The following is a 19,328-nucleotide window of genomic DNA, read 5'->3' on the forward strand; positions in this document are numbered from 1 at the left end:
CTTTCTCGGTCTTCACAGGAGTCCTCTGAAAAAGGCCCCACACCCATTTTGTAAACCAGAAAACAGACCGAAGACAAAACATAGCACAGGGATCTGCCAATGTTTTAGGTCAGACTGTAAATATTTTAGGCTGGGCCGCACAGAAGGCCAAATTAAAGACATTACACCATGACTTATAGAAGAGGAGAGAAAGCAATATTTTACACAACTTGTAGTGATGAAATTCAAAATACTGACATAACAATCGAGAGCAATTTTCTGTAGCACAAGTCTACTAGTAAAGAGAACAGAATTCTTCTGGGGGGGTAAGGGGCAGATGGCTGAGCTTCAAAGTTGGTATCCCCTATCATTAAAAACTACTGCAAATGTGTCATTTTTCTCAACCACTTTAAAAGGGTAAAAACCATTCTGAGTTCAGGCACGGTGGTGGACTGGCTTTGGCCCCTGGGCCATAGTTCGCATACTTCTAAGTAAGAAAGTAGGTCCGCCTAAAATACCAAAATGGAACAGGCATTCAATCCAAAGGGCCTTCCTCTCTATGTCATCACACCTGCCACACTCTAAAACAATTCCTTCGGTCTAGTGGCTGCCCTCACCACCACCACAAAGGCAGGGATCTCTGCTGCCCTATGTCCCCGAAAGTGCCAGGCACCCAGCAGAAATGCAGGAAGTGCTTGTTGACTGCATGAGCGATGACTCCTAAGGACACTTCCGGTTCTGACACGCTCAGATTCCGTGAATTTATCTAAACCCTACATGAACCTACTTATGTGTGCTCAGTTATGTCCAACTCTTTGCAACACCATGGGCTGCAGTCTGCCAGGTTTCTCTGTCCATGGAATTTTCCAGGCAAAAATACTGGAGCAGGTTGCCATTTCCTACTCCAAGGGATCTTCCCGACCCAAGGATCAAACCTGCGTCTCTTGTGTCTTCTGCATTGGCAGGCAGATTTTTAACCACTGCATCACTTGGGAAACCCAAATCTATTTATACTTCTGTGCAAAAAGCAATGGGTAATGAGATTGGTTCTGTAAAACACTCCTGAGCTCCCAAGAGGGAAGGAAGAGAAACAAAGAACTTCTCTGGATGAACTTCTATAGGCACTTGCTCTTTTTTCACACACGCCGGGTCCTCACCAGGGGTGACTTACATGGCAGGCCCGGGTGAGAACCTAGCCCCACATGCCTTCTGTCTTTTCAGCTTCAATCGACGACAGCAGCAGGAAGTAAAAATCAGGCAGTGAAGATAAACTGAAGGACAGGAGAGGGGACAACTTTATAACCAATCCATCAGGCTTGAAGATAAGCCAGGCTTCAGAGAGGACCAATCAATCCTGCACTTCAGCACCTCTCAGAGACAGCCAAGGGGTCAAGAAGAAGGGAATTCATCTCCAACACCAAGGTCAGCACAGCCCCATCTGCCCCGGGACAGGTGCAGCCATGCCGACAGTCCTTAGAAACCACTGTCCAGCCTGGACTCTGCTCTGCATAGACACACCCGAGGCAAGCATGGAAAAGTCCCAAAGCAAACCAAGAAATAAGGCCAGAAAAGCAAAATGAGCTTCACTTAGGCCCCAAAGCACACCCTGGTGAGCACAGGGTAGGGAAGGATTTCTAAAAGAAGAGTCAAAAAAGCACAAGTCGTTAAAAGTGATAAATATGACTGCCTTAAAGTAGAAAACAGCTGGTCATTAAAAGATGCTATAAATGGAGTTAAAAGATAAGCAACTAATTGGAAATGGTATCTGCCATATATATAACCCACAAAGATCCACATTCAGGATTTTCTTATAAGATTATATACGGAAACATAGACCACCCAACAGAAAACTGGTCTGAGCGTAGAAATGAACAGTTATGTTCCCAGATGAGAAAACTCAAATAGCTGCTTCAGACAAACTCCACCTCACTTGTCATCAGAGCATGATAAACGAAACAAAGGAGTTCTCTTTCACACTCAGCAGACTTGCAAAGATTTGAAGTCTGATATTCTCACGTGGCACAATGATGGGTTACATACAACGTGAACTCCCAGCTACAGGTGTGGAGTAACGCAGGAGAGCCATTTAGCAATGCCCAGTGAGGCTGAAGGTGTACCAAGGCTTTAACCCAGCTGATCCTCTTCTGGTACCTACTCCAGGCCCGGGGCAAGCATGCACAAGACAAGGGCAAAAGAACCTTCATGGTGGCACTGTCATAACACAAAACTGCGAGACACATCGAATTCATCAAAATGAGAACGGATGGAGAATCCAGTCCATTCAAAGCTATGGACTAATTGCCCAGGGCTGGAATTTAATGACCTGGGGTGGTGCGCATCACCATGGGTCAATCTGAGAAACCTGATGGTTAATGAAAAACCGAGCAGCAGAATATACCTTGAAGTATATGCTACTTCATCGAAGAACATGCTACTCTAATAGATACATCCAGATCTGAAGGTATTTTTGAAAATGTGCAGGAAAGGAAGATATCAGATTCAGGACAGTGGTTACCCTCTGTCGAATGGGGTCAGAGGGCACCCAGTGAACTTCAACTGTAAGATTTCTTTCTTTCAAGCAGTTTGAAGCAAGCGCAACAAAATATCAGAGCTTAATGGAGCTGGGGGGAAAGCACACAGGCTTTCTTTGTGTTATTCTTGGTCATTTTCCCATCCTTTAAAATATGTTTCATTAATAAAATGTATTATAAAGAACAAATATTATGGTAATATTTGATAAAAGTCTATGAAAGACATATGGAACTGTTTATCACTAGTGTTCTAGCATCAAAAACCTCATCAACTATAAAAAGAAGAGAGATAAAAGGGGACAAGTGCTCACAGGGAAGAAAAAAATGCAAGGACATCCATCTGAGAGATTTGGTCTATTACGAACTCTTTTCATTTTCTGAAAGGCAGCAACAGTTGCAGAGCAGAAGTGCATTGTAGAGGAAAAAAATAAACACTTCCCACAAGACATATTTACCCACCCAACTTACTAAGGCATAACATTCCAAAAATAAAAATAACAAGGGCCAGCCAGGTCAGATATTTTATAAATACTAACTCCCTGAGATGTCAGGGTGGGAAAAAGCCACAGGAAAGGTTGCTTTCTCAGAATAGTCCACGCCAGCTGCCTCCTTACTCCACCCCACCCCCCAACATGGGGCTGCAGAAGGCTGAGCAAGCGTGGGCTAAGCTGGGGCAGCCAAGGTTTTGATTTGGTGTGCCCCATCACCGTTGCCAAATGCCTGATTCTCTTACCACTGTTAACTAGCCGTGTGACTTCAGACAGGTAAGTTACCCTCTCTGAGCTGGAATTTTCCACTCGTGAAACTGGGGTGACTCTACCTCCCTATCAGGGCTGCTGAGGGATTAGTGTAGTTGCTAAATCACGTCCTACTCTTTGCGACCCCATGGATTGTAGCCCACCAGGATCCTCTGTCCGTGGGATTTCTCAGGCAAGAATACTGAAGTTGGTTGCCATTTCATTCTCCTGGGGATCTTTCCGACCCATGGATCGAACCCGAGTCTTCTGCATTGCAGGCGGATTCTTTACCACTGAGCCACTTGGGAAGGGATATAATACACACACACACACACACACACACACACACACATATATATAATACATTCTATATATACATATATATAACAGAGAGATAAAGTAAATATAATAGCTTAGGCGGCATACACTGGGAGTTCACTAACAGTTCTAATTCGTGACTCCTTCCTTGCCTCCACCATCTCCCTGCCTCTCCTCCTAGGGCAGGTAGCACAGTGGTAACTCAGACAAGGCTGAGCCCCTTTCTCCCTCTGCCTCCCTAGAAAGGGCACACAGACTGGGTATGTGGAGCTGGTTGGCTGGCTGAGACCAGTGGTCACTTAGGTCCAGAAAAGTAGACTTTGAAGATAGTCAGTAGGCTTTAAGAATCATAAGGCGACGCTGACGGTGTGTTCTAACACACGGCAGTCTCAGTTCCACTATTGCTAAGAAATAATTAACCCTCCACTGATCATTCCTAAGGCTCTTTAGCAGCAGCCAAACTATATTCATGAGCCAACCCTTCCAAACCACATGGTTATGAAGCAGGTCACAGGTGAAAGGTATGTGGGATTTCACCATTGGAATCTGGGGGTGAAGCTCTATCTCTTGGGGTCTCAGGTACCCCAGGTGTAAAATAAAATAGTAACAGATGACGTCCAAGTTCCCTTCTAGCTCTTGACCGCTCATTCTTGCTTCCATGGACACACCCTCAGTCCCCGAGGCAGGCAAACATTTGCCATCTGCCCATCCTAGATACATTCTCTAGCATTTAAAAATAATACCTGGGGTTTACACAGAGCTCCTCAGCTGAAGGACTAAAAACATTCCTGCAAGGCAGGTACTGAAGGCAGTTCCTCCTTTTCTAACACAAAGAGACTAAGACTCAGAGGTCAGCCAGCTTCTCGAAGGGCAGGGCTGGAACTGGCCAGGGAACTCAGGTTCCAGCCCCTGGGGGAGACTTAACTCTTGCCACTACATATGAGGACTCCTACCTCCTGCATCATCCCCCATGGAGATGGCTGGTGCCACCTCCCCTGCCCCAGGAGAAAATAATCTCTAAAGAGTCACAAACCAGACCCGCCCTCCCCCATTCCCTATGGAGTCAAGGGCTCCCTAGTTTCCTGCAATCATCCACAATTTTCCATCACGTCTCAGCAAATGAATGACTGTCTGGCTTATCACTTCCGATTAGGAGAGGAACTCTGCCAGGGAAATCAAAAACGCCAGCCTGTTACCGCCAAGCAAGGGGGGAATACATATTAACTGGTGCGTCTTTTTAAATTTTCTTAAGCAGCTTAATCCATTAAACCCGTCCGTCCTGCTTCTACAATCTGCTCACGTGAGCACCTCCCTCCGTGCTCGGCGCGCCGACAGGCCCTCCATCAGGAGAAATTAGCTGACTTCTTGAGCAAATGATGTTTGTACATCCAGCAAGTGCCAGAATTAAGCAGTATTTACGGCTGGAGTCCCGCTTCAGTCCGCGTGTCTGAATGAGCGCTGATTTCAGAGGGAGCCACTCATCTTTGCAAGAGATTTGTCGGATTTGGTAACAACAAGGGGCTGAAACCTTGCAGGCGAACCTGTTTGGATTCTCCACATTGTGAAGGGTAGTTTATGATGGCCCAGAAAACAAGGCGAATTAAAACTGAAAGAGGGATCCATCCCAGAGCTGGTTTCTTTCAGGTCAGCCCTAAATCCCACAAACTCTAAATTCTAACTCCATTCCTCCTAAGTTCGGGGGGGGGGGGGGGGGGGGAATGGCTTAAGTCCTCTGTGTCTCAGTTTCCTCATCTATAAAATGAAGATGGACCAAACATGACCTCGATAAGCTCCCGGGGGTGATCAAAGAGCTGTTTTGTCCCTCGTGGTATTGGATTCATATAGTCCCGGATTTGAAAACATTTCAATTCTCATTGTTTATCATTTGGACCAGTAAATCTCTTACAGAAAAAAAAAGATACATATACTAAAAATTCAGTGAAAGCTTCTGGCATTTTCAGACATTTTATGACAGCACGCAGATTGGGGCCATAGATTAGCCAGAGTTCATTTGTTAAAGGTATTATTATCCACTATTAAAGAATGACTATTATATAAAAACTAGATGTAATGTAGGCAGAGATTGTCATTACACAAGACATATCATTATAATGTAGTTACATGATTAATAATTAGTGGAAAGGTGATCTCAAGTGCAAAAGAATCCACCTTAAACTGAAGAAGATAGAATCCTACGAGGTGAGATGAGAGATTGAGAGACGGGAGCTGCTCATTAACCAACTATTTTTTGATCACCTGAAGAAGCCCTACCACGTGGCTCTGGTTCAGGTTTGCACAGCGCTCTGGTAACAGGTGCAGCCCAGCACCAAGTCACTGGAAAGAAGTCAAAGGCTTGCTGAACAGAGGCCAGATCAGCCTTTCAACAGGTTCAGCCCCTAGAGTCTGCATGATCTTCACCCTCGGGGTGAAGGAACCCCTGGTTCTTTCCCTCTTTGCTTTCCTGGATCTATTTTCACAAAGTCCCCAAGGGCCTCCCAAGCCTCCCAACTGATGAATCCGAGAGCTATTTATTAATTTATTTTACCGAAGAAAAGTTGATTTACAATGCTGTGTTGGTTTCTGACGTACAGCAAAGAGATTCAGTGTGAGTATGTATATATATATTTTTTCATATTCTTTTCCATCATGGTTTATGGATATTGAATATAGTTACCTGTGCCATACAGTAAGACGTTGTTTATCCATTCTATATTGCCAGTACACATCTGCTAGTTTCATACTCCCAATTCAACTCTCCCCTGCCCCTCTTCTCCTTTGGAAACCACAAATCTCTTCTTTATCTCTGTGAGTCTGTTTTGGTTCAAAGGTAAGTTCATTTGCGTCATATTTTAGATTCCACATGTAAGTGATGTAGTATAGTATCTGTCTTTTTCTTTCTGATCATCATCTTAGTATGATAACTTCTAGGTACATCCATGTTGCGGCAAATGGCATTATTTCACTCTTTTTTATGGATGAGTAATATTCCATTGTACATCTGTTGATGGATACTTAGGTTGCTTCCTTGTCTTGGCTATTGAAAATAATGCTGCTATGAACATAAGCGTTCATGCAGTCTTTCAAATTATAGTTTTATCCAGATATGTCCCCCAGGAGTGGGATTATTGGATCATATGGCAACTCTATTTTTGGTTTTTGGAGGAACTTCCATACTGTTCTCCATAGCGACTACATCAATTTACATTCCCACCAACAGTGTAGGAGGCTTCCCTTTTTTTCCACACTCTCTCCAGCATTTGTTATCCAAAAGTTACTTTCAGTCTTTATCTGGCACACAACTAGGCTGCAGTGGATAAACTGGATGACTCCCTCCCGAAATTCCACTCCCTCGACCTCGCTGACATGATGTTCTCCCTTCCCCACACTCCTGGTTCTCTGATCATTCCTCCTCCCTCTCCTTGGAGGCTTCTCTCACTCCACCCAAACCTCTTTCACCTCCAGAGTTGTGTCTCCCGTTGCTTGAGTGAGAGAGTCATCTTCCCTGGATAAGCTGTCTTGTCTGCCATTAGGGTCAACTTCCAGCTCAGCTCTCTTCCCTTGGACTCCATCCTCCACTCACAGCTGCACACTTCCACCCACTACTGCTCAAGACACCCTGTCCCGGGCACCAAATCAGCATGTTTCGAACAGAACTCTGGAGTTTTCTTCTAAACCTGCCCCTAGCTGTATCACTCAGTATATCAGCTGGTAGAACGGCCAACCATCCCTCCCCCTTTACTTCCACCCATGTCAATCAACCAGTGTAAAATATTTTTCACTTCCATCTTTCCTCACCATTCCTACCACTCACAACCCTAGTTTGAATACTTCTCTCTTGCCTTTATGGCTTTGCATTAACAGCTTCCTCGCTGGCTTTCCAAGATCCAGCCTTGACCTCTAAAAGGCATCCTTCACGTAGCTGTAGAGCAAAGCTGATCGCACCCCTCACTGTCATTCCACAGAGGGTAAGGCCACAGCCCTGGGGTCAGCACAGGAGGGGTGCATGTCCTGGCCAGCCCACCTCTCCTGCGGCCCCTAACATGCAGGTCACTTTACAAGCTCCCCCATGAGAAACTTTCAACATAACTGATGCAAATGTCTTTCTCTTCCCTTATCACAATAGCCATTGTTTGTGTTCCAGTCTTACCGAAAAACCCCATGAGCAACTTTCACACCAAGGGAGGGAAAGTGTCCTAATGTAGCCCAGAGCCAAGGACAGAATGTTGAAATGAGGGAGGGTGGGAGGCACGAAGTGTGTGGGTGTATAGAAATATGGATGGTTGCTTCTTTATGCTATCATATTCTGAATAGCCTCTCACTCAACATTTTGTGGATTATTCCTGCAAGTTAAAATTATTCCTCAATCATATGGACAGTCCACATTTGTATGCAGCCTAAGATTTATGGAATGAAGACATGTTTCTTCATGCTCAGATAACAATTTGAGCTCAACTCAATTATCTGAAAAATGGGAGTAGGGGAGCAGGATTCCCCAGTAATTTCATTCCTATCATTGTTATTACGCTTCTTTCTGAGAAGTCCATGGGTTTCAGGGATTTTCTACAGAGCCATCTTCACTTTTAGATTCACTTGAGCTTAAACAGATAATTCTCCACGGCTCAAAGTAAAAATTCCAACATAGCCCAATCCTTGACAGTAACCTCGGCAGGTAAGGGCTGGCCTCCAGGACTCTTGGGCATGAGGACTCTGTCTAGGGCATGCGCTGCCAGCATCAGCTGACACAGTCGTCGGGGACACAGAAAAGACAGCATTCTGCGATGACCCATTCTCTCAGAGCCTGCTCCCCAGAAATCAAGGTTCCTGGGAGAGAAGAATCAGGCCCAGATGCAACCAGGCGCTGATCACACCCACAAGAGTCAGGCCCCCTCCTGTTTCTGCTCTGTGCTGGGTTGCAGGCAGCCTCAGGCAAGCCTTCGGGCTTCCATCCAGGGGGAGGTTGATTCCCCTTTCACCGCAGTGAATCTCAAACCATCAGCACCCCACACACTTGGCCTTTGTTTGTTTCTTTCCGTATCCTAGGAGCAGTGACAGCTGCACTGAAGAGAGTGGCATTGGGGGCTGGGACTCTCACCCAGAGCAGGCAAGGCAGCAAGCTCTCTGCTACTGGAGCAGCGTGGGTGGCCCGGAGACATGGAGGGCTCTAAGGGGTTCCGTCAAAGGTGTTCCTGCCATCCAAGGCCTCGGGAACACTGGGACCTGGGCCCCCAGCCACCTCCATTCCTGGAAACCCTGGCCTCCTTGGAACAAACAACCCAGTCTGTTTATCAGCATGGGAGGTGGCTACCCTCCACCAGCTCTGGACGTGGAGGGAAGAATCCTGGCTCCATGTGAACCTGCCAAGAGAGTTTAGGGAGCAGCACTGATTTAGGAAACGCCAGCAGAATGAAGAAACACCATGAGCCAGAACTGCCAACAGAGCTCGAGAGACGCTCCCTGTCTCTCCTTTTGTCGATCATGGGTCCTTATGCTGAAGACTGGAGCGGCCGTGGTCTTTAAACGAGGCAAGGAATTCAGCTCCTCACTGAACATCCACAGTAATCAGCTCCAACAAGAACCAACCCCTGCCTGGCACCGCTCCTTTTCCAGGGCACATCACCATCCACTCACGCTGCACCAACGATAATGCAGTTACAGACAGCCGGGACTCTCCAGCTAAGGGGAAAATTTGCACCTAATTAGATAAAAGCAAAACAGAAAACCCAAACCTTTAATCAAAGCCAAAAAGAAGATGGACTACTTGATCTTTTGTGGAGCTTTATAGCCTGGAATGCCCACCAAGATGATTTTTTTCCTAAATGTTATCTTTCAAAACAATCCTCTGTGTCCCTATTTACAAAGAATTCATAAGAAAATCTCAAACAAACCAAGGGAAAAACAGATACAGGAAATAAACAAGCAAGTCACAAAAAAATGCACGTGGTTAATAGAAAGAAAGACGCACAACCTCAATGGCAAATAAACAAATGCAAATGGAAATGCCATTTTTAAAAACAATCTGATCAGCAGAAGTTAACAAGATGGATAATACTGAGCGGGTGTGGCTGTGCGTGGCTCTAAGGACACTGATACTACTGGTGGGAAAATCAGTTGCTGCCAGCTCTCTGGGGCCATTTGGCAGTGCCCAGTACTATTTAATATGAGCTTATCTTTGGACTCACTGGTTTCATTTCTAGGAATCTATCCTTAGGAATGCATGTGTGCTAAGTCACTTCGGTCGTGTCCAACTCTTTGTGACCCCATGGACTGTAGCCCGCAGGCTCCTCTGTCCATGGAATTCTTCAGGCAAGAATCCTGGAGTGGGTAACCATGACCTTCTCCAGGGGATCTTCCCGACCCAGGGATCGAACCTGTGTCTCCTGCACTACAGGCGGATTCTTAACCGCCGAGCCATCGGGGAGGCCCATTCTTAGGAATATATTAATATAAATGCATAGAGAAATACACAGAAGGCTGGTTTTCCTTTACATGGTTGTTTGCAAAAGCTCAAAACTTTGAAGAACTTAAACATCTACCAAGCAGGAGATGGGTAAATATGATATGGCATACCCACCAAGAACATTGCAGCCTTAAAAAAAAAATCCAGGAGCCAGAATGTACTGACATGGAAGAATATCTACAATATAGGCAGAGGAGAGAAAGCCCTCTCTCTCAAGGTGCAGAACAGTATATATAGCATAATCCATTTTTGTTTATCTCTAGAGATGTATGTGTTAATACATAAGCCCCATTTACAACTCCAGGTCTTAGAACATACACTCTGAGGGAAAAAAGTGAGATGTCCTTTCAAAATATGGGTTATATTTTTCTATTATCATCTTTTTTAAAAAATAAATTTCTTAAAATATCCCCATAAGCAAATATGCCTGGAGAACTTAATGATAAAGAGTAACGGCGATGATACAGGGGAGGAATTGCACCGCACTGTTCGTTATCAAAACACACACCCCTCCACAAACACACTCACAGAGAGATGAGAGAGATTGGCTCCTTCAACTTTCAGAAGCAAAAGCCAAAAGGACAAGGTCATCCTTCTATTCAAGAATTTACAAAATATTTTAAAAAGGCAAAGCATGCCTTAAAACTTACGGGGAACAACTTTGGGTAAGAGGACTTTTGTGTAGCTATGAAACTGATAGCCCCAACCTTTGGCCCAAATTAATAGTAAAAAATAAAATCAAACGTTAAAACTAAGGAGGGAATCATCTGGAAAAACCTGCGGATGGCTGCTTCTTAACGAGTTATTCTGGAAAATTACCTAAGGGCTGTATTCCCCTTTACTCCCTAATAGAACAAAAATATATTCGACAAAGAGCTGTGGCCACCCTTCCCGGGCCCCCCTCCCACCCAGCCCTTCTCCCCACAGGAGGCCCCCACCCAGTGGCCCGAGAGGGAGCGCCAGGAGCCCTGACTCTGATTAAGGGATATAAATCTAATTTGTCCTCTGCGAGGAATGTAGCAAGTCTCTCCAAGGCTTGCTGGGCTCAGTGTGAGCCCACAATTATAGCTGCTCTGGACTCCGGCTTCCACACTCCTGCGTCTTCCAGGTGGCAGCAAGCCACACTCTCTGCTGGAAGACACAGGGCTCATTCAAGGGCGCCTGGAGCGAAAGCCCCGGAGCCCGGAGCCCGAGGCCGGAGGGGCGTCTGGTCGCCAAGGTTTCCGAGTTGCCCCCGCAACCTCAGTGGACGGAGGGTCATCCCACAACCCGCCTCCTGGAAAAGGGGGCGGAAATCACATGGTTTTTAAGGTTGAGAAAAAGGAATCAGACACTTACTCTTGCCAGGGTTCAAAACCAGGCAAAAGTAACCTATGGGGTTGGAAGCCAGGATTCGGGGGGGAAACCACAAGGGTTCTGGGGTGCTTGGTGATGGCCTGTTTCTCCACCAAGCCCTGGATTCCCAGGCGTGTTTGCTTCATGAAAATTCATGAGCTCCGCACTTAACATTTGTGCACTTTTCAGTCAATGTGTTAAACTTCTGTAAAAAGTTTATTTAATTAAAAAAAAAAATCCCTTGAACGGTAGCTGGCTCACAGACACCATCTCTGACCATTCTCAGTAGATCCTCTCCTCTCTTCCTTTCGCAGTTGGAGCCACCAGCAAACTCACTGCTCAAAGTCAGGCCAGGTTCCTAGGTCCCCAGGCCACGATGGCACGATCTATCGACGGGTGGGGGTACTGGCAGAAGGAGAAGTGCTGAATGGAATGTCCAGCCTTTATTTTTAATGGATTTGCTCACTTTCCCCTAATATCAGAACAGCTCCACTCCTTTTCTGCAATGACCAAAACGGCATCAGCCCCACCCCGATAAACCCCAAGCACGCAGACTTCTCAGGCCTGGCACGAGGCTCTGCGGGCCCCATCCACTGACCCTGGCTGAGGTGCAAGCCTCCAGGAAGCATCTGCAAAGTCTGAACAACTGCTCCAGCTCCCATTCCAAAAAGAGTCTGACCCCGGGCTGGGACTCACCTCCTGGAAAGCCCACGTCATCTCCAGCTACCTTCAGCTTCATTCCCCCACTCCTCTGTGGCTCTTGTTATCACGGATATTTAGGTTTTCAATGAACTTTTCAGGCAGTTACTTTGGAGGTTACCCCTTTCTTGTGTTAAATAAAAAGGTTTTTTGTTTGTTTGTCTTTGACTTGAAGAATAATGTAAAGTTTACAGAAAACTTTTGGAGAGAAAAGCAATCCAAAAAGAGGTATATTCCATGAACCTACAAATTAGGCACCTCAACACTGAAATCTCTGGGTGGGAACTCTGAATCTGCTTTCTCTCTCTCTCTCTCCCTTGCTATAATCGTGGTTTCAAAAAGGCACTGCCGAGTCACCCCCACCACTACCCATGTGTTCAGAGAGGATCTTAAGCTGCAGGGAAGAGAGGATGATTGTCGCTCACCAGCACGGTAGGTATCACCTCCGGAGCGCACAGCACAGAAGCAGGAGGATGAAGGAGAGCCCCTCACCGCCAAGGGGAGTGTCTGATTTTAAGAGCACTCCAGGCATCATCAGGGTATGAACCATACCACCACACTGCACCCTTCCAGCAACTTCATCCAAGAGGGCCCATCATCTCCCAGGATGTCCTTACAGCATTTCCATGAAAGCCCAGGCTGATGCTACCACCCATGTGTGTTCCGCATACAGATTCCACTCCACTGCGGTCAGGCACCTCTCTGTCTGTCTACCCCTCAGATCAGCCTCTTATGTTCCCACAAAACAAACAGCTTCTGTTCCAACTTCCAGCCATGCCCCGTGCCACCCTCCCCGACCCCCCAGAATAAACTCAATCTCCTGCCACCTCTCCGACCCCAGGAAAAATCCCAAACTTGTGTAAACACTGGGCAGGCCAGCTCCAAGCTCGGACTCCGAGAGCAGGGAGGCGGTGAGGTGTGGAAGGAACACCTCAGGCGACACTCACCGGGCCCAAGAATCACAGACCCACAGTTCAACAACAAGTCACAGATCCAAAGATCACACCGGGAACGCCTGCAGAGAAAGAGCCAACTGAAAGCTTAACAAAAATAGCGTCTTTATGAAGGGAAAAAAAAAACGGGGTGCCAGTAAACCCGACCTGGCATCAGCTCTTTTCCAGTGCCTTCCATTCCTAGCAGATAACACATAAACATGGAACCACAGCCCGGGAGTGTAGGCAAAACTGGCGGGGGCAGTGGGGAGGAAGACGTCAAGTAACCATCACGGTCAACTCCCCACCAGGAGGGAAACTCTCCAACACTCCCTAAGGCTTACAAACTCATGAGGAGAGAGGGGGTTATTTTGTAAAACACCATCCCAAGAAACAGTTTTCAGTTTTTCAAAGTTCATACTCCTAAGTCAGCTGCCAAGAGGCTAAGGGGCCCTGCTAACAAGCACAGGATTTCAGGGAAAAAAAATGTCTGTTTTTAACCAAACTCCCATCTGAATCAGGCACTTTCCTCAGTGCTGCTTAAAGAACACGAAAGAAGAAAGTTCAGAATCATTTCAAAAACAAAATATTGTTCAGAATGTCCACACAAATAAATCAGCACAGCATTTCCAGCTCTAAATATAGCAAATATCTGTGGGCAAGTCAATAACATTTCAAAATTAATAAGTAACTTCAGAATTATAATAGAGAACTAAGAATTTAAACACTGTGTAAATTTCCATTTTCTGCCCCCAAGCAGCAGGGTTTATTTTTTTCTTTCTACATTTTCCATCCACAGTATTTTTTTCCAGTTTCAAAATTCCCAGAGGTTCATATCTTTAAATAGAAATACAGCACTCAGAATTCCTAACCTCTAGTGAATACAGAAGGAAGAATTCCTAATTTTAGAATATAGAAGGAAGGCTATCTAACTTAATTAATTAAAATCAATAGTAAGAAACCACCTTCAAGGACATTAGTGACAAAAAAAGCAGACCATAAACTCACGGATTCACAATGTTAGCAACAGGCCGCCACTCAAACTTCCCTTAGAAGTGATCGTTACATTTATGAAGCACTCACAATGTGTTAAGATCTGCACTGGTGTTTTCACACATTATTTAATCCACACCGCATCCCTACTGAGTGGCTTTTATCCTCATTTTACAGGTGAAGAAACTGAGGCTCAGGATGACAAACTAGTGAATGAGAACTGGGATGCAAATCAGAGTCGATCTGGCTGCCCAAAGCTCTCATTTTTTCCTTAAAACCACCACTGTATTCTTAACACAGCAAAAACAAACAACATTATTATGAAGAAAATACAACCTACAATTGCTGTGGTTCTCTCTTCACCCTTTCAAGGTCTTAATTCATGTATTATTGGAATAGTGGAACTTCTGATATACAAATCCACATCAGAAGTGTTAAAAGACCCTTCAGATGTGAAACTCGTCTCCATGGGCAATCACTGCGTTCTCACATCTAAACCACCGTAGCCCATGTTTTCCTGGACAATGACATTTTGCCATTGCACTGGGTCCACGGAACAACATAATTAAACATTTAATCTCTACCTGTTCCCCACTGCGTGCTCTATTGCATGGTACACAGACATTCAACTAACTGATTCATTCATTCATTCACTCATAAAGAACTTACTGGGCATCTAAGATAAGCCTATGGGGACCACAAGGGTGGGGTACATTCAAAGCCTACAGCTAACCAGGAGAGAGGTGTGTGCATCTAAACAGCTGTAATGATAAAAGGTGGGATCAGAAATGCCACAAGAAAGGAGTAGAAAATGGGATGCCATCAAGGAGGAAGAAAAATATTCCAAGGAAGCATGGTGGAATGCTTCATGGAATAATTCTCAACCAGGCTGATCCTGCAGCACTGAGGTGGGAGGGGTGGGAGTGGAGGGTGTAAATTTGCATTCCAAAGAAACATTAAGCTAAGCTGAGGCACAAAAGCAAACAGTCACGAGGAACAAGAGGCAGGAGCCTGAGAAAAGCCTTAACAGCCACACCACTGGAGTTTGGACTTGACTTTGTACACAGGGAGAAACCAACGATATCAGTTTCAAGCAGGGGAATGATACAAGATGAGTAACGCTTCAGGTCGGTTAACCTGGCACCCCTACCTAGACAGACACCGGGGTAGGGAAACAGTTAAGAAAATTTGATTTGGAAGCTACTGGAAGCTTTTAGGCAGCTGTTTGGGAATCAGAGTTGGGTTTGACTTTACTAACTCCAATATATATTCCCCGCCCCCAAGAAATATTACAAAAAGTTGGTCAAACTTAAAGTAAATAAATATATTGAGTCTCTATTTGCTAAAGGAGGAGACAACCCAAGTCATCAATCTTTGGCTCCGGAAAACAGCAGATGGTATTTTTGGCAGCAGACCCACTGTCCTAGTTATGTTTTGCTCAAGCTAATGCTGCACTTGGGTGTTTCTTCAGCTTGCATCACTGGAGGAAGGGGCAGGCCATTCCATAGCCTAACAAGCAATAAAAGAAGCTGCACTGGGCTTCAAATGTGAGCACTGCGATAACCCAGGCACAAGGACATTGGAGGAGATTATATTCTTCAATCATCAAAGCTGGGGATGTTTGGCAGGGCTGGGGGCTGGCATTTGCTGAGCACTCTATAAACAATTCAAGCACTCTGTAAACAAACCTTCAAAAGACAACAACAACAGAGAGACAAGCATGGAGGAGAATCGACAGTCATAAGTGGTTTATGTAGGCAAAACTGGAAAATCCCTGATACTGGTTAAGATTTCTGGAAAATAACCTCTTTATAAGATTTTTTCAAAAAACTAGCTTCCTGAAAGCTGTTTTTCTAGACCTGCCTTTTGAGGTGCTCCTTCCTGTAATAATATTAATAATAATAATAATAAAGAAACTCTTGCAGATGCGTGACTCATAGCATTTTCTGCATAGATTAAATTTCTGATACTTTCTGTGAGCAAACCAGTAACAGAACAAATGACATTTGCATTTTAACAACACCAACTTACTTAGGAGGGTGCAGAGCTGGGATTAAAAAGGGGTGGGAAAGCCTTCCTTTCCTGAAGAGTTTCATTTCACCCTTGCAATCCAACTTTACTTACTCCTTTCCACAGAAACCTTGAGCAGGAGGAAAAACCATCTCTATTCTAACGGAAACTGATTTTTCAGATGTGGAAGAGAAAAATAATACAAGACTGTTTTCTGCACTTTTTTCTTAGCCTTCTTTCAGCCAGGTGACCAGAACAGCCAACCAGATTTTGCCAATGGAACTCATCAGATGATATCTGATCCCAAATCAAGAGACCTAAACTGTAGTTTGGAAGTTTTTGATTTAAGGAAACAAAAATGTCAGTCTCTGAGCTGAAAAAAGGAGCTTCCTAGGAAGTGATGCCAAGAGAAGGAAATAAACTCTTCAGGGATGCTCTAGGAAGAAAACGGTGAAGCAGTCACAGACAGGAGCTGGAGAAAGTACCAAGTCCACTTCTCTGGGTGCCAGGAAGCAGGATGATGGAGAGAGTGTGGAGCTGGGCCCCCGTCTCAGAGTGCTGGACAAAGAAAAGACCTAAAGCAGAGACCCCTGGCCCAGTCCCAGCAGGAGAAAAGGGAAGGTGGGAAAAGGGCCCATTAAAAGAAATACAAACACTATACCAGCTCAACTCATAATCAGAGTGCAAGTGACTGCCGTAATCTCCAGAGCTGTAATTCTGCTGTGAAAACATGTTTTTAAAAATAAGGCCTCCGTGGAAATAGAAGCCCAAACTGGAAGGCCTACAAGGAAAACAAAGCGGCACGTCTTCCTTGCACAGCACGGCTTCCTGCAGAAACACAGCGAATGAGGACAGATTCATTGCTGATGAAGACAAAACAAAGGCCTCAGTTCTCTTAAACGTACTTATTAAGACTTAGCCAGTTACACATTGGCCTTTCCCAGTTGCAATCTCCCAGCCCATAAATATTTAAGAGAAGTGCACACAGGCACACGCACGCGCGCACACACACACACACCCTCCATACCTGGGCCCAATATATGCACATACACATGTAAGCACACTCGGGCCCATGCATGCATGCACACACGTGGAAAATATTCTTTCTCACTGAGCAGGAGTGGGATACCCACAGAACTGTCCATGGATTTATAAACCTAATCTTGCAATAGGAGCATTTAAAGCCTTAGTCCCTGACCACAATCAACTCCCCAGGGAAAGAATCTTTCTCACTCTCTCTCTTTCTCTCCAGGTTCTGAATTCCTCCTTTTATTTTTCAAGACTTCCAGAAGTCCCAAGGCCACATAACAATCCCACCCTTTTGAAGAAACCCTGGACTTGGGATGAACAAGGCTTTCTTTAGAGACAAGCCCACACCCCCATCAGAGGCACCCACCACATCCAATCTGCCTCTCTCAGGCCTCGGGGTGTACACACAAATGGCTTTTGGAAAGAAAAAAGGATTTGACCCAATTTGTTTACCAATTCTGCCTGGTATGTGAGGCCAAGCATTCGTTACAACTGATAAATAAACTGCCCTCCCCCAACATAAATGGCACTGATGATAATTACCATTTATTGAGTGTTCCCCATGTGCCAGATGCCTTTACAAACATCTAATATTTATAACAGCCTTAATCAAAGGAATCACTAGCTCCATTTCACAAATGAGGAAAGGCCGCACGGGGAGGTGAAACAGTCTGCCCAAGGTCACATGGAATAATTGAGGATCTAGGATTTATACAGAGCTGGGACTGCCTACACTTTATCTTCTGTTGGAATGTTCCATCTGGTCCCCCAAAAAACATGACCATAGGAATGTCCAGTCATCACACACACACACACACAAACACACAAACACACACGCGCACACCCCAGCACCCCACAGAACACGAAGCCTGCATGTCAGTCACAAGATTCTCCTGCAGCTTTCTCCCATCAGAAAATTTACGAGGATTTTACAAAAATCACTAGTCTGCGAAAGCTATGAAGTGACTTCCAGTTTTAAAAACTGACAAGAATCTCCCCAGAGCCAATTATTAGGGCTGATACAGCTCATAAAACAGACCATAAAACCCTCTCTGTTGGATGAATCGTGTGTTTTCCTCTTCCAGAGGCCTGTCGGAGGGGAGAGCGCTAGACACGCCTCGCCCAGGCCTGTGGTCCACCACACCCAGGAAAACCTGCAGACTTCGCCTCTTTCCCTCCTGGCCTTTATCAGAGCCTCTCAAGTGTGTGCAAAGGAAACATCATTTACCAGCCTCCTCTACCAGAGGGTGATCTCAGATGGGTCCCAGGAGCCGGTTCTAATTTACTTAAACGATTGAGATCTCCGTCTCCCCAGTTACTCAACCCTGCAACGCTGGCCAGCAGATATAATTGCGAAGCAGGTAGGCTAGACTCACCCATCTGCCGATGCGGTGCCAGCACACGTTGCAAATTACAGGGTATAAATTTAGCAGGGTGGGTCTTGACACACATTCCTGCAAATTACATGTTCCCTCGCTAGTAGAAAGTTGCAATAATTACTTCGGGTGCACACACTACGTCCACTTACTCCGGGCTTTTGGGAGCGCTGAGAGCAACTCAAGAGGAATCTACAAAGATTAAAGCTTAAGTGTATAATGCCTGCTGGGGAGGTGGGCCTTTTCAAAAGCTCTTGGAATTGGAATTGCTAACTTTCTCCCCACAGATGGAGAGTCCCTTGGGCCCACTGTGTGGGGCTGAGACACAAATAGGAGATGGAGAGGGGACACTGCACGGGGGTGTTGGGGGCGTGGTAAGAGCAGCACCGGCCTCCCTGAGCTACATACAGGTGGTGCTTTCCCTGCAAGAAGCAGAAGGGGCATTGGTGCAGCCAGCCAGATGCAGCGATCCCTCGGGCTGAGCTCACTGGAGATTTCACCCTGTGCAACGGAGCACGATCTATGTGCCAGGCATTAAGTTCAGGACACAAAACCTGCACTTGCATAGGATCCTTCACTACTGCCACCTGAGTGGAGATGAAACTAGCACTCTGTTTACAGAGGAGGAAACCGAGGCTCTGAGACTAAACACTTCGCCCAAGGTCACTTGATCAGCGGAGCGGAATCACCGGGTCTGTGTAACTCATGCTCTGAAATTCCAAGGGGTGAAGCATCTGCTGAGGGGCAGGCGGCCCCAGATGCTCACTGGGGCTCTGGGGAAGGAGAAAACATCACATGGCCATTCAGAGCCTCCCATGTCTTGGTCACACAACACAGTGCCTTCACCGAGGCTGTTCCGTTTAATTCTTGGAACAACTCTGGGACTTGTCCCATCCTCTCAATGGCGCCCATGAAGAAATAAAGGCGGGGGA

The 19,328-nt window shown here is 45.7% G+C and overlaps 1 protein-coding gene and 1 long non-coding RNA gene across 4 annotated transcripts in view; one reads left to right on the top strand and one right to left on the bottom strand.

Annotated features, from left to right (window-relative positions):
- Nucleotides 1-19,328, top strand: part of LOC136174394 (uncharacterized) — a 1,095,937-nt gene that overhangs the window by 565,182 nt on the left and 511,427 nt on the right. The window lies entirely within an intron of this gene.
- Nucleotides 1-19,328, bottom strand: part of LDLRAD3 (low density lipoprotein receptor class A domain containing 3) — a 259,271-nt gene that overhangs the window by 190,642 nt on the left and 49,301 nt on the right. The window contains exon 1 of one of the 3 annotated variants that reach the window (XM_065944579.1): nucleotides 12,482-12,680. The exons of the other annotated variants lie outside the window; for them this stretch is intronic. The gene's annotated coding sequence lies outside the window, so the exon portion shown is untranslated. Of the gene's footprint in view, nucleotides 1-12,481; nucleotides 12,681-19,328 lie in introns of those variants that run through there. 3 annotated transcript variants of the gene reach the window in all.

This window comes from Muntiacus reevesi, chromosome 9 (genome assembly GCF_963930625.1).
Source record: "Muntiacus reevesi chromosome 9, mMunRee1.1, whole genome shotgun sequence".
NCBI classification, from domain to species: Eukaryota; Metazoa; Chordata; class Mammalia; order Artiodactyla; family Cervidae; genus Muntiacus; species Muntiacus reevesi.